The sequence below is a fragment of the Nannospalax galili genome, unplaced genomic scaffold (assembly GCF_000622305.1).
Source record: "Nannospalax galili isolate Female #2095 unplaced genomic scaffold, S.galili_v1.0 scaffold43, whole genome shotgun sequence".
Classification (NCBI taxonomy): domain Eukaryota; kingdom Metazoa; phylum Chordata; class Mammalia; order Rodentia; family Spalacidae; genus Nannospalax; species Nannospalax galili.
Window position 1 is genome coordinate 7,279,732 of NW_008353342.1, and position 8,109 is coordinate 7,287,840.

The 8,109-nt window shown below is 44.3% G+C and overlaps 1 pseudogene; it reads right to left on the reverse strand.

Annotated features, from left to right (window-relative positions):
- Positions 1 to 4,907: 4,907 nt before the first annotated feature.
- LOC103748029 lies at positions 4,908 to 6,251 on the reverse strand (annotated as a pseudogene).
- Positions 6,252 to 8,109: the final 1,858 nt, after the last annotated feature.

Genomic DNA, 8,109 nt, shown 5'->3' on the forward strand with positions numbered 1-8,109 from the left:
CCTCTAGAGGATTACTGGTATTTGGTGGGGATATGTTATTTTGATTTTTCATGTTATTATTTTTTCTTTGTGATTTTGACATGTGAATTTTTGTCGTTTCTGATTCTTGTGTGAGACACAGGCCTTCAAGTTTAGGTCTGCTTCTTTTTGTGAACTTTATGTCTTTGTGGTTTACTTTTGGGGCATGAAAAGTTGGTTCGTCTAAGCTTCTTGTTCTTTCTTTTGATTTTATATTGGAGTGGCTGGATTGCTTTTGTCTTCAGGAGTTCCCACAGAGGCCCATTTCAGATGAGGGTCAGATGTTTTCAGGTTTTCTCCTAAGGTCTGGATCCCTCCATGACCAATTTTGGCCTCAAGAATTTGGAGTTGGACTGGCCTAGGAGCCTAGCCCAGGAAAGATGCTGGTCTAGGGCAGCTGGTGGCCTTGCCACCCAGAGATGCAAAGGCAGATGGGGTGGGAAGAGGCCCCAAGGACTCCTGGGGAGTGCACTGAGGAGCTGGGTTGGTCTGGATACAATGTTCAGGAAGAGGAAATGTCAGCCCCTCTACTGAATGTATTAGAATAGGGAATTAAGAATTAAGAATTAAGAATTGAATTGAATGTAATAGAATTAAGAAACTAAGAATCAAAATAAGAACTCTAGCAAAAGTATGTAAGCATATCCAAAGTGTGTACATTAAAGATAAGAGCATCACTTAGTAACCCTAGAATATAACCTAGCACCTTGAGTGTAGCTGTGTGATTAGCCAAATGATGTAAGAAACTGATAAACATATGTTCTCCAAGTCATGCATAAGGACTATAAAAACCCAGAGGAAAATCAGTTCGTGGTTGCACATATGAGCTGAACTCCCGTCTTCTGACTGATCCCGTCTGGACCATGAGAAAAAAGAGGAACTTCACATCGTGAACATCTGGACCTGACTCAACCCTCTACTGCGAGACAACCAAGCTGAGCCAAGACTACCGTCACCACATCCGACTGAGACGATGTCACTTGGGCATTGGCCCTAGGACTGGTACTCTTATCAGTCATTGTGTTATGTGCAAAATTTGTTTATGATTCCCCAAATAAATGCATTGAAAGACATTGGCTCTAGAAATATTTATCCTCCTTCGCATAACGAGGCGATGCTCAACTAAGCCTTAATAACTCCATTTGCGACAGCCCCTGAGTCCCAGAAAGAGGCTGGGGGGTGGTGCAGGCCCAGGGAAGAAGAGGGAGGTGAGGGCAGGGCCAGGCCCAGAAGCAGTGCTCCTGGGGCGCAGAGTGGCATTCCATTGGTCTGGATGAAAAGGATCAGGAAGCAGTATTGGTTCCCCCAGGTGTCTGGGGCCTGAAGACAAGGAATGGGACAGGACCCAAATTAGGAGAGACTGGCGGGGGAGATGGGAGGGTGAATGAAGGTGGGGGAGTCAAGGCGAGGGGGGTGCAATGGACTTACCCAGGAGCAAGGCCTGAAGGTAGGAGAGAGGCCTGGGGTGGGTCTTTCAGGCCTAGGGAAGCAGAGGGTGGTGAGGGCCGGGCCAGGCGCCAGAAGCAGTGCTCCTGGGGCCCAGAGAAGGCACTACCTTGGTCTGGATGAAAAGGATCAGGAAGCAGTATTGGTTCCTCAGGTGTCTGGGGCCCCAAGACAAGGAATGGGACAGGGCCCAAACTAGGAGGAGAGAACAGCTGCGGAGATGGGAAGGTGACTGAGGCTGGGGGAGTCAAGGCGCCTAGGGCCCTATGGACTTATCCCAGAGAGAGGCCTGCCCTGTGGGGTCATGAGGATTGTATTTAACTACTGCCACCCTTCCTCTCCCTTTGCAACTTCTCCCATGCCCCACCTACTCTCTCTCCATTTTGTGATCTCTTCTTTAGTTATTAATGTTATATGTATATAATAATACAATCTACCGAGTCCATTTAGTGGTGCTACTAGGTACGTGTATTGGGATTAGATAGCATATCAGCAAACTCATCTTTGCAACACACTCCTCCCTGTCTCAGTGGCCACTGATTGTTTGCAGCTCTTCCTCTAAAGGGGAGACTGTGAAATGTCCCTCATCCACACTGGCATGTCAGCTGTTGTTCCTATGCAGGTCTTGTTTAGGCAACCACACTGTAGCCTTCCCTGACATGTCTAGAAGACACTAAGAGCAGATATCGAGTTCCTGTGGCTCTTACAATCTGTCTACTTCCTCTTCCATGATGTTCCCTGAGCCTTAGGTGGAGGGGTTGCATTTTAGATTTATCAGTTGGGGCTGATCCCCTAGAGTCACTTATCCTCAACATTTTGATCAGTTGTGAATCTCTGGTGCAGTTTTCATTTGTTGCAAAAAAAAGCTTCTCTGATGAGGGGTGAGAGTTACACTTATCTGTGGGTATCAGGATAAATACCTAGGGATACAGTTAGAAATTATATTGGTTTGGGGAAATAGCAGTAGTAGGCTGTCCTCTAGGGTCTATGACCTCTTGAGCTATGGGTATCTGACTTGGAAGGAGAGGTACTGAAACACTGAACAGCATGCAATGCTATGAGACTATACAGTGGAATCAGAAGGACTGTTTCACACAGAGCCTCGTGCCACACAGTATAAAGCAATTTGAGCCCCTTCAACTTGGATCTGCTCGTGGAAGACATTTCATACTTTCTACTTCTCCTTTCTACTTTTCTCTGTTACTATTTAAGGGTTACGTTTCAGAAGAAGTAATGAACATATGTTCCTGGAACAGAAGTTTCTCAAAGCTGCTCTTCTGCCTACATCATGAGCACACAAGTTGACATGCATGACACAAGCCCTAGATAATTTAAAATTCAGGTTATTAGGTCTGCATCCTGGTAAATTTTATCATGTAGAATGTGGAAACACACAACAGACAATAAAACGTGTGACATAAAACGAAGAAGTAGGCTTCAGAAAAATTTCAACCTAGAAAATACAACTTAGTCATTAGTAACTCTGAGGAAGAAAGAAAACACATGAGAATATGCATGGTGCATTTACATTGCATATGTGTAAATATACACGTGTACACAAAAGAGTAGAGGATGCTATTTCAGGATAAAAACGTGGGAAATGCACATTACGTACAACTGAGTGACACCTCATTGACATAGCTGTGGACTGAACACTTTAGATGGCTAAGTCAAAACCAAGAGGACAAATTCTTACCAGTGAAGACAGGTAAGAGAGAGAAATCCTGAGTGCCAGCCATAAGCTCCATGAACTCAAACCTGTTTAGAAACTTAAAGCCACAGCACCAGGCAGATCTGCTGTCCAGGGGCACTCAGTTGTTTTGTTTGATGCAAATGTCAGTATCTGAGGAAGCATGTGTGTGTGTGTGTGTGGTCTCTGTGTGTGCATGTGTGCAGAAGCCAGAGGACAGCCTCAGCTGTCATTTCCTAGGGTCTGTTCATCCTAGTTTTTGAGACAGGGTCTCTCCTTGGTCTGGAACTTGCCAATTAGGCTAGGCTGGCTAGCCATCAAGCTCCATGGATCCACCTATCTCTGCCTCCCTAGCAATGAGATTACAAGTGGGTCACACTGGCTATTCTCATGGGTTCTTGGGATTGAACTCAGGTCCTCTGCTTTTAAAGATGCCAAAAGTAGTCTTGAGATTCATAGATTTTGACAGCCAGGCTTGTGACTGAAAATATAGAAAACAGACCTTTTCAAGAACACCGAGAGAATTTGAGACGGATTGAGCCTTGGTTTATTTTCTGTAGGGTGTGTATTCCTCTTGTTACCATTGCCCACTGAACCCTGGGCACACACATTATGTGGTTGTTACCAAGACGCTTATTTATTCAAGTCCAATTTTCTATTACTGCAATAAAAACCTCAAAGTAGGTTATTATAAGGGATTTTACACTCTAGAATGTATTTAAACTCTCTCATAAAGTAAATCAGAGCCAATAGAGAATATAAAACTGTAAAAATGAGACTTTTTGATAGACTAAAACCTATAAATATGAGTGCTATCTTCTTTTTGATAATTGACCTGTCTTAACTATTTAAAAAAAAAACACAATACAACATCAAATTTCCCTTACTCTCTGCAATCCAAACATCATAAGACTGAACAGTCAGTCTCCTGCCCACAGGCAGCGAATGACGAGGCACTGAAGACAGAGGTGAGTGCTTTTTAAAGGGCTGGTTCCAGCTGCAGGCTGCAAGTCCTCCATCAAACACTCAAGGCTCTTCCTTTCAGTTTGTTAAAGTGTTTTATAGGAAGTTCTAAGAAACAATTTCATGTCAGATCCAAGGCTTCTTCAATGAAACAGAGCACTGTAGAATTTAGGTTTCCATCTGATGGGGCTAAAAAAAATAAGTTTTTGCTTTTGTCTTTTTCTGATGGCATAGAAAAGGAAAATTATCAGTCAGACTCCCACAGTAACAAATGAAGCAAAGTAAATATCTAGGTTGTACTGGGTGCTGATTTCTGCTCATCTTTCTGAGGATGTGACTTCAAACTAGTTAAATGATTAGTATTAGTTTTTTAAAGATGAAATTAAAGAAAATACCAAATAGACATAAAAGTGGTCAAAATATTTTGATTTTGTTTCTGCCTTTAAACCCTGGGTCAATTTTTGCCTCTCACCCAAAAAGTTACAAAATAAACATATCGGGACAGTAAGGCTCCATTAGGTATTTCAATTCACTTGGGTGTCGTTTGTCATTGCACACACAGGTCTTCTTAGTGAGGGTATAGTGGTGACCAGCTGTGTTCATGGAAGCTTTTGTGAAGCCCACTGATCCTCTGATGCATGACTGTGGTTCTCTGACTGCCCACATCCAAACATATTCAACTACCATGGAAATTACAAAGCAAGGAAAAAAATGAACTTATCTCAAGAATCATTTCCTGGGGTGTTAGAGCATCCTTTCTTCCTCTGAGGCCCTGAGTGGTGATGCTGTGCTAGGGGCTGCTATGTTCTCCAGCAGGAGCATCCATCCTCCAAGGGTCCACAGAAAGATAGTCCATTGATCCCAGAGCCCTGATGAACAGAGGGGAGGGGCATTGGGTGGAATATGTATGGCCCAAAACCTGGGGATGGTGTTCCAGCTGGGAGATCCCAAAGAGTAGGCACACAGCAGTGTTCATCACAGCTGGAATAGCTGTAGGACCACTTAGGAGCAGGTTGAAGTAGTTGGCAGAGGCTTTTTCTCTGCAGGAGGAGGATGAAGAGCTCCGGGCAGTCCTGGTACAAGTGCTAGCTTGACCCCAGAGTTTGTGATTCTGTTTCTTTCCCTCTGAGTGTGTGAGATCATCCCCATTTCATGTTGAGTATGTGGCAATTGACAACAGATTATTAAAAGACTTAGCAGCCACCTCTGCACCCTGCCTTATGGAAAACTGGATGAAAGCGCACTGCTACCTCTGCACAACGGTGATCATGCAGATCTCCTGGAACTGGTAGAAGTGATTTATAAGATCTCTCTCAGAAATGGTATCCCTCAGACCACCCACATATAGTGTAGTGATGGTCTTATCCTCTGGGGGATCCAGATAGGCATGGTTGAAGCCTGCTTTGGAAGCTTATCTGTTACAGGGTCATTGAATCCATAAAAACAGTCCTTTATACTTAGATCAGCAAGGGGATATCTGGATCTGTTCATCCAGGTTCTCATGCCTGTATGGACTCTTCTACTCTCTTACACTCTCCTTCCACCCAGAAGGAATAAATGTGGAGCTGATTCCTTTTGTAGTAAAGTGTTGTTCGGGCCAGTTTGAACAGCATGCCGCTAGGAGATGACGCTTTCCCAACTGCTCCTGTTCCAATGGAGTTAGAAATTTCTCCATATTCTGTATGTAGTACTCTTTGTTGACCTCTGATTTTGGCCTGTCATCTTTAAAGGAATTTCCTGTATCATGAACCTGGATAGGCAGGCCGTACTCTAGTTGTAACAGGCAGGTCTGACAAACATTTTTCAATTACTTCAGATTTGGCAATCTCAGTCTTCTTTAAGTACATGCGGACCCCAGGGCACCAACAAACACCGTGACTGGCCTGGTACAGATTTTGCTTTCTTTTCTGTACTTTTCTTTAGTCGTATAAGGATTTTCTCCAAGACACTTCTGGAAGAAAATGGGGGAGCACGCATCTGCCCCATCCTGCCTGTTGCAGATGTTGGAACTCACAGGGTCCAAGAGTCTGATTCCCGACACTGAACACCACAATCCAGGCAGGCCCCAAAGATAGCTGAGTGCTATCTTTGAAGCGATATTAATAGTCAAATATAAGCACCAACTATGTGCCATGAATTATCCAAAGTTTCTCATACACTTCAATCTTCAGGTTGAATAAATATCTTCAGGTTGACAGATTGGGCGCAGGGTAATGAGGTCCCTGCACAATCCCAGGCACAGAAAGTGGTGGCATGCAGGAAGGGTCAGGTAGACAGGGAGTGTCAGAGCCAAGAACCAAGAGCCAAGTTTAAGTAGTCAGATCCGGAGTATGCCTACCAGCCCAGGGCTCTCTCACCTCTCTCCACAATCAACACACACAGTTCCACATTTGCTCCCACTTCTGTCTTTCTTTGAATCAAACCATATTCTGGGTATATATGATTATGTATTAACTTTTCTGGGGAGATATGGATAAATGTTTATTTATCCAAGTTGGGCACTGATGGCAGACCAAATAAGAAATCTATCCAAATCAATTTGGTGAACCAATTAGTTTACTGGCGTTGCTTATAGAAGCATGAGTGAGGGGTTACTTACAGGATCGTGGTGAGTGCAGTTATTTGTAGGAGCATTGGGTGAAGAATTGGTTAAGGGAACCTGGGTGAGGAGGCACAGGAGTGTGGGTGAGGGAGAATTACAGAATCATGGGTAAGGGGTTAGTTATAGGAACATGGGTGAGGAATCATCAGAACTTGAGTGAGGAATGTGGGTGACCCCCAAACAGCTTCACCATCACCATCATGGAGGGCGACCTTTGGAAGCTGCACCAGCGTCTTCTCTTAGCTAACCTTTCCCTTCCCATATGCTCCAACATCTCCCAAGATCTTTCACAGCTGAGGGTGCAGTGGGAGGAAGCAAAGTCTGGAATCCAAGGTGAGGGTCCTGTGGCCTCTCCCCTGCTTCTTCTACTAGGGAGCAGCTGTGTTAGCAGCTGTAGTCATCACCTTAGACCTCGCTACCTCTGTCTTACTCTGTTTATTGTGTTGCCGTGGCTACCAGACCAAGGTTATCTCTATTGAAGATGGGGATGAGATTCCTGAAGGAAATGTCCACACTACCCTGGAGGCCTTGGGTGTGCCAGGATGACCTTTCTTTAAGCACTTCCATAAGGATCTGACTATAGGAAGAAGAGAAGCACAAGGCCTTTCCAAGGTGTGTGTTCATAGACTGGTGGTGACGAGGGGAAAAATATTGCAGATGTTATAACTATCAAGTCAAAAACAATGGCTAAGCATACCCCCTTCTGCCTCCTCCTCTTCTTCCTCTTCCTTCTCCTCTGCCTTCTCTTCCTCTTCCTGTCCCTCCTCTTCCTGCTTCTTCCTTCTTCTTCCTTCTCCTCTGCCTCCTCGTCCTCTTCCTGCTCCTCCTCCTCTTTCTTCCTCCCCTTCTGCCTCCTCTTCCTCTTCCTGCTCCTCTTCTTCCTTCCCCTCTGTCTCATCTTCCTCTTCCTCTTCTTTCCCCTTCTCCTTCTCCTCCTCCTCTTCTTCTTCTTCCTTCTCCTACTACTCCTTCTGGAAGCAAAACTCAATGGCCTCAGATATTTTAAGCAAGCACTCTGCCCCTGAGCTACATCCCAGAAGGGGAGTCTATTCAAATCTCATTTATGAAGTTAGTCATATCTGAATCAAGTTCTGTGCCATTTGGTCAATTTCCCTTTATTTCATTTCATTTTTTCATTTTGAAAATTGTATGTGCATATGTTTGTGTGTGTGCATGTTTGTACATGTGTGCATGTTCATGTGTGTGGGTGCACATTTGTAAGCATGCATGTAAACAACTCAATATGTTAAAGCTCGTCTAGAAATGAAACCTCAAATCTCAGATCAAGTCATTTATTCTGTCCTTGCCCATGGCTCTTTAGCAATGACTACAACTAGGTGGCTTTGGGTAGTCTGGGAACCTAGGTGCTGAGAAAGAGTACTCGGTGAGT